Here is a 7,521-nt window from a genome sequence, read left to right as displayed (position 1 = left end):
TAACTAACTATTGGTGTTGCAGATGCAAATGTAAATCATACGAGTCATTCAAGTCATTTATTTATTTATTGCTGGTGGAATTCCACTTCACACTCTTCCAGTTGTTCTCTCAGGACAAACATTTCAGTTTGCCAGATGGCACAACCCCACAGAGTCATTTTTGAGGGTGTGTCAGGAATATGCGGGGAGGACAAGTGGGGGAAATGGACAGTGCATGTTTGATGCCCATAGCAATTTCTTTCATGGGCCAGGTTGAAAAGGGGCAAATTCCATCGGGATCGTGGAACAGAGAGAAAGGGTTAAAACAAATTTTGGGGAATGTAGGAGGTGAAATGAGGACCCCAAGAAGCATCTGAGTCCAGGGAAGAGGCCAGTAGTAGAGAAATGTTCTGCCCTGAAACATTGGACACCTCAAGCCAGACACCGCCTGCTGTGGAACAACCTTGGTGCCTCTTGCAGTCAGCAAGAAGCCTTCTCCTTCAGGGGAGGAAACTAGAGTAAATTCAATGCTAAGCCATTGCCAACACTGCCGCCATCTCCTCCAAGGACACAAAGATGCCTGCGCCAGTGCAAAAAATCCTTGCAGACCCAACCCACTTGAAGGGTGCCTGTTTGCTTGATAGTCTCCTTAGAGAGCTTAGGGCCCAGGTATTCTTGGAACAGGGCCCAAGCACGGGACATATGATGGGAGAAGGCTGCACTTTGCCACATCCTGAAGGTCTAGGAAAATTTAGCCCAGGGTCCAACCTAGGCCTGAGAGCAGCAGTCAAACACATCAGGCCCTGGGCAAGTTTCAGGAGCTCAGAGGGGCACATCACTAGTCCTAGCCTGACCCCACTGCCCATCTCTGAGAAACCTGGGCTGGAGTTGACAGCAAAGCAGTGAAGAAGCCCTCTGCTTCCTACCCCCGCAATCTATTGTCAAGAAAGACTTCTTATCCCATCTTGTTGCATGCCATCCCAATTTTGAGCAGTGCAAGATTCCCGGGGTTCCAGGTGCTCTTTCTCTCAAAAAGGGTATGTGACTATTCCATGTTTGGAAGACATTACACTAAAAGAATGTGCATGTTGATCTTGGAACCTCCCAATAAAGGTGCCGGATTCTGTGCAGCAACTAGGGATAGCATTTTGTGACAACCTGGCGTTACAACTATCTATTTGACCACCACAGTGCCAGGCACTCTTGGAGACTGGGAAAACATGATGGCCATTGCAAAAAAGTGAAAGCTTTGAGAGTGTTTTTCAGGAGCAGATGGAAAGGCTCCTCTTCAGGTTCTGCTGGAATATTAGTGGTGAACTGAGTCTACTTCCAGCTTGAGAATACTTATACAGTGGTGCCTCGCAAGACGAAAAGAATCCGTTCCGCGATTCTCTTCGTCTAGCAGTTTTTTCGTCTTGCGAAGCAAGCCCATTGACAGCTTAGCGGATTAGCGCTACAGCGGTCTAGCGGCTTCTAGCGATCAGCTGTTAAGCGGCTTATCAGCGGATCAGCTGGAAAAGGGGGGGGAGCAGAAAAAACCCGCGGGGACTCGCAAGATTTTTTTTTCGTCTTGCGAAGCAAGCCCATAGGGAAATTCGTTTTGTGAAGCGCCTCCAAAACGGAAAACCCTTTCGTCTAGCGGGTTTTCTGTCTTGCGAGGCGTTCGTCTTGCGGGGCACCACTGTACAAACTTTTTCTCTGTCTTGCATGCATGTACCAATTGTCCACACAATTGGTACACACATGCATTGGTACACACAAGGGACACGGGTGGCACTGTGGGTTAAATCACAGAGCCTAGGACTTGCCAATCAGAAGGTCAGAGGTTCGAATCCCCGCGACGGGGTGAGCTCCCGTTGCTCGGTCCCTGCTCCTGCCAACCTAGCAGTTCGAAAGCATGTCAAAGCGCAAGTAGATAAATAGGTACCACTGTGGTGGGAAGGTAAACGGCATTTCCGTGTGCTGCTCTGGTTCACCAGAAGTGACTTAGTCATGCTGGCCACATGACCCGGAAGCTGTACGCCGGCTTCCTTGGCCAATAAAGCGAAATGAGCGCCACAACCCCAGAGTTGGTCACGACTGGACCTAATGGTCAGGGGTCCCTTTACCTTTACCTTACCAATTGTCCAGATCTTGAGAGATTTGCTGATGTCCATCTAAAGCTGTGTTGGAACCTGCAGAGTTTGGAGAAACTAAAAGACAAAGTGCGAGATTGGCTACATTACGCTCAGATTAAAGAGGTTTTTAAATTGGATAAAAAGTTAGGATTCCAGGTGGAAAAATCGAAGCTGGAAACAGAACTGTTAGAACCTAAGACTAAGGTACTTTCAAGAATGTATAACTTGTTGCTGAGGTGGAATACACAGGATGAAACGGTTAAATCAGCTATGATAAAGTGGGCACAGGACATTGGGTATAATATCATGTTTGCTGACTGGGAAAAGTTATGGACCACCGGTATGAAGTTTACGGCATGTAATGGCCTTGAAAGAAAACATTATGAAAATGATATATAGGTGGTACATGACCCCAGTCAAGCTTGCAAAAATATATCACCTGCCAGATAATAAGTGTTGGAAATGTAAGGAAACTGAAGGAACGTTCTTTCACCTCTGGTGGACTTGCCCCAGGGTTAAGGCCTTCTGGGAAATGATATATAATGAACTGAAAAAGGTATTTAAGTATACCTTCCCTAAGAAACCAGAGGCCTTCCTTTTGGGCATTGTTGGCCAAAGGGTGTTAAAGAATGATAGAACATTTTTTATGTATGCAACAACAGCAGCAAGGATACTCATCGCTAAATATTGGAAAACTCAAGATTTGCCCACACTGGAAGAATGGCAGATGCAACTGATGGACTACATGGAGTTAGCAGAAATGACTGGCAGAATCTGAGACCTGGGAGAGGAAGTAGTGGAAGAGGACTGGAAGAAATTCAAGGACTGTTTACAAAAACACTGTAAATTGTATGAGTGTTAAGAAGGATGAGAGATTTGAAAGTAACTGGGCACCATAAAATTTGGTGAAAAGATTGTGAGAATGAGTGAATTTTTATGAGAAAAATAAATTTTGAATAAATACTATGGTAAGATTAGAGATTTAAGACCTAGATAAAAATATTCAAAGTCAGGGACAAAATACTGGAAAAGTGTACAATAAGAATGGAAACAAGGTGATAAATTGCTGGTTAAAGCTCTATAAATTTGGAAAGTAGGAGTGAGAGACGTGAGGAAGTCCAAAAATGAAGAAAAGTTGGTTATTATAAGACGTTAAATTTTATGTTTGTTTTTCTTTTTTTTGTTTGTTTTTTGCTATGCTGTTTCTTCTTTCTATTGTAATAAAAAAAACCTCAATAAAAATTTATAAAAAAATAAATAAAAAAAATAAAGCTGTGTTGGAACCAAGCAAGCAGTATTCTCAATAGAGTTCCTTGCTTAGGTCCTCCTCTAGAACAGGATGTGCATGTGTTATAGCATCTGTCAATCCATGTGTTGCAAATAATTGGTCAAGAGCTGTGATTGTTGGAACAGATGCTTGTGATTATTTGAAGGCATTTTGAGTAGAACTATTGCAGGCAAGAAGCAATTTCCTTGTAATGGTACTACAAAACCAATATGGATACTTGATCATTTCCCACGTGAAGATAAGTCACTTTGGTGGGTTACACCAAATTACTGGGCATGCATAACTGTGTGATATAGTATAATTTCAGAACTGTAGAAAAAGTAACATAAAAATCACAAGAGCAGTTTTATTGTATGCTGCTTGTCATTTACTCACCTTTGGCCCCTGAAGAATGCTTGTGCAATTAGCAATCCATGTGTTGCAAATAATTGGGGGATCATCTTGATTGCTGGAACAGATATTTATTTTTATGGTACTGAATAATCTCTTTGAAAGCTTCATTCCTAAACAAATTTATTATGAGGGAAAGTCTTATTGAGCACATTTGGCTTTAATTCAGAGGACAGGGCTGCTTATCGCTCCCTCACCTCACCTCACCTCACTCCCCTGGAGAAAAGTTGTGCAAGAAGAGTGACAAAGTCTGATTCGAGAGGAACTCATCTTACCCCAAGGATGATAAACATTGCAAAGGGCCCTCAAGTATATCTGAGTGGGTTTGAAAAAGATAAATGGGAGAACTTTGCAATGATTAATCAGAATTCAAGCCCATGCCAGCCTATAGGAAAAAAGCTGCACCTTCATACTGCATGTCAATTCAAGGCAGTGAAGTTTGATAAGAGACAAGTGCACCCAGAATGTATTCCTTGCATTGTTTGACACACATTCTCCTCCCTGTCATTCACTGAGCAAACACAATCACATCTGCTCAGGTAAATTGGACACAAAGATGGATTTTAAACGCAAATTCTGCTGGGAGCACAACAAAGGGTTATGCCAAAGGCAGGTTTCTAAGTATCCTCATGAGTGTGTGGTGGTGCCCACCTAGTATCGTCATGTTTCAAATGGAGGCAGTCCTTTCGGGGGGCCAGGGGCACTATCAGCAGGGCTCCCCCCCAAAAAAAACCCTGGCCCCAACAATGGCTCAGCAGCAAACCGCAGATAACAACCTCCTTTGCTTGGCTTTCACTCCCATCAAATTTTCCTCCCTGTGTCATATTTTAAACATTTATCCTAATAAGGAAGCAGCCTCCTATTTGTGGCATGGTTTTTCTCAGGGTTTTAGAATACTCTTTAGAGTACTGTCAAGTACTCTTACAGCTAAAGATTTTCCAAACCAAAAATCTGTGAGGGAAATGCCAGAGTTTGCCAGGAAAAAAGATAGAAAAAGAGGTCAAGGCAGGCAGGTGGCAGCCCCTTCTTTAACTCCCCCCTCAAAAACCTTCACATTTCACCTTTAGGCATCGTGCCAAAAAAGACCCCAGGGGAATTCAGGCTGATTGTCCTATCCAAAAGGGGGTTCAGTTAATGATGCTATACCCCCCGAACTTTGCTCAGTTAAATATACCTCATTTGATCAGGCTGTCAACCTTGTTCGCAGTTTAGGACAGGGGGCTCTTTTGGCAAAGTGTGACATTGATTCAGCCTTCCAATTATTGCCAGTTCACCATAGCGATTTCCATCTTCTTGGCTTCAAATTTCAGGGTGGATTTTACATTGATAAAGTTATGCCTATGGGCTGTTCGGTTGCCTGTGCAGTGTTCGAAACATTTAGCACCTTTCTGGACTGGGCTTTGCGTTATAGAACCAGTTAGCAGTTCTTCATTATCTAGATGATTTTTTATTGATTGGGAAATCAAATAATTCTGAATGTGCTTCTCTTTTAGAGGCTTTTGCTTCCTTGACGCAGGAGCTGGGAGTCCCCTTGGCAGCTGACAAAAGAGAGGGCCCAGTTACAACGCTCACCTTTCTTGGTATTCAATTAGACACCATCGCCCAATCGTCCCGTCTGCCCCTGGATAAGCTGGTTGCCCTTAAGGAATTTATTTTGCAAATTCCCCCCTCAGGAAGGTCACCCTCAGGCAGATCCAGTCTCTCCTGGGACACCTTAACTTTGCCTGCAGGGTAGCATCCCCAGGGTGACTTCTCTGTGCCAGCCAGGCTAGGTTATCTGTGTGCCTTAAGTCCCCACATGACAGGGTCCACCTGCCCAAGTCTGTCAAGGCAGATTTGGAGATTTGGCTCAGGTTTCTAGAAAATTACAATAGAATCTCCCTATGGCAGGACAACCTTAAACTGTTTTCAGACTTTCAGGTCCAGTCAGATGCCACAGGGTCCCTCGGCTTTGGAGTTTACTTTAGGGGGCGATGGTGTGCTCAGCGTTGGCCTGAAAGCTGGCAGGGCGAGGCCATCACTCGGGACCTTACCTTTCTTGAGGTTTTTTCCCATAGTGTTGGCTGTGCACCTTTGGACTAATGAATTTCGTGATCGCCGGGTGTGCTTTAGGACAGATAATCAAGCAGTGGTGAACGTCCTGGCCAAACAGTCTTTGCGTTCCGAGAGGGTTTCTGGTTTGCTTCACGCATTCGTGCTGCTGTGCCTCAAATTTAATATTATTTTCTCTGCCAAATTCATCCCAGGCGTTAATAATAATCTCGATTTCAGATTAACCACTTCCAGTCATTAGCACCTCAGGCTCACCTGCTGCCAGAACCTTTCCCAGACCACCTTTGGAACCTTGGAAGCGTGTAGTTATCAAGGGAGTATTGGCCTCTGTGGCACCTTCCACTCTCAGGTCGTATAAAAAAGCCTGGTGTGATTTCTTGGAATTTCAGTTTAAGGAGATAGCTCTCATGCATGGTATTCCGCCCACTCCTGATCATGTTCTACAATACTTGGCACATCTGCATAACTTTGGGCGTGCTGCAAAAACTTTTAAAATTCACATTGCTACAATTATGTTCTTTAGCAAATCAACATTTTCATTTGACCCTTGTGCAGACTTTATTGTCCATAGTGCAATCGAGGGATGGAGCAGGCTTCAACCCTCAAAAACGGATGGCAGAAGGCCAATAACTTTTGGCCTTCTCTGTTTGATACGCAGAAAACTTAGGTCCATTTGTTGGTCAAAATATGAAGCACGATTATTTTCCGCTGCCTATGCTGTTGCTTTCTTTGGAACCTTGAGAGTGGGGGAGGTTGTTGCAGAAACCCAATCAAATAGTACCTCATGGGGCCTGCTGTTAGAAGACATTCAGTTATCTAGTTCTGAGTTGGTATTGCACATTCAGCAGTCAAAAATGGACCAGAGCGGCAGGGGTGCCTTGATCAAGCTAGCAGCATCCAAACATCAGGGCCCCTGCCCAGTAAAAAACATCATTTGAGGCTTAGATCTGCCTGTGTGGTCCCTTTATTCATACATGAAGATGGTTCCTGCTTGATGAGACACCAGTTCCCGCATGTCTTACGTAAGGCAATTGATGCCTGTGGTTTCCCAGACTCCTTTAGGATTGGAGCAGCCACTATGGCATCCCATTTAGGCCTCCCAACAGATAGGATCAAGGAACTAGGTCGCTAGAAGTCAAATGCTTATAAGGGATACATTCGCAAGAATCAGTAATTCTCAACTGCTCACCTGTATTTTCAAAATCCATAGTGCTCAACCCTTATCTGTCTTTTCATTTTCTTATTTTCCAGCTTCTCCAGGTCTCCAAATTTGGATCTGTGGTCATAGCATTGTTCATTGGGCCTGTGTGTGCATGGTCAAGTGTGGCATCGGCAATGACCTTGGTCTGCCATCAGGTGTTCGTGTTTCCTGGATTTTAAGACATGGCATGTGTTGGGAAGAGTTTATGCCAGTAGTGAAGGCAAATGCAGCATCTTTTGGTCCTCCCGACATCTTGATTATCCAGCTAGGGGAGAATGACCTTGCCTTCAGGAAGAGTGTGGACTTGTTTTTCCACATTAAGAAGGACTTTGATGAACTGGCTGTATTATTCCCAGAAACAACTGTGTTTTGGTCCTTCCTTCTAAAAAGAAGGGTGTGGTGTAGCAGTCATGACCCTATAGCCATTGACAAATCCAGGAAACTTCTGAATCGTGCGGTGGCCCGCAAGCTGCTATATATGAATGGCCATGTGA

At 44.2% G+C, this 7,521-nt stretch overlaps 1 protein-coding gene across 3 annotated transcripts in view; it reads left to right on the top strand.

Moving 5' to 3' along the window:
• LOC309338795 (amine sulfotransferase-like) overlaps positions 1–7,521 on the top strand; it is a 43,888-nt gene that overhangs the window by 26,740 nt on the left and 9,627 nt on the right. The gene's annotated exons all lie outside the window — the stretch shown is intronic.

Source organism: Podarcis erhardii, assembly GCF_964252035.2.
Source record: "Podarcis erhardii genome assembly, chromosome: 3".
NCBI lineage: Eukaryota > Metazoa > Chordata > Lepidosauria > Squamata > Lacertidae > Podarcis > Podarcis erhardii.
Note: the sequence above shows the minus strand (reverse complement) of the source record. Positions and strands in the feature narration are given on the sequence as shown.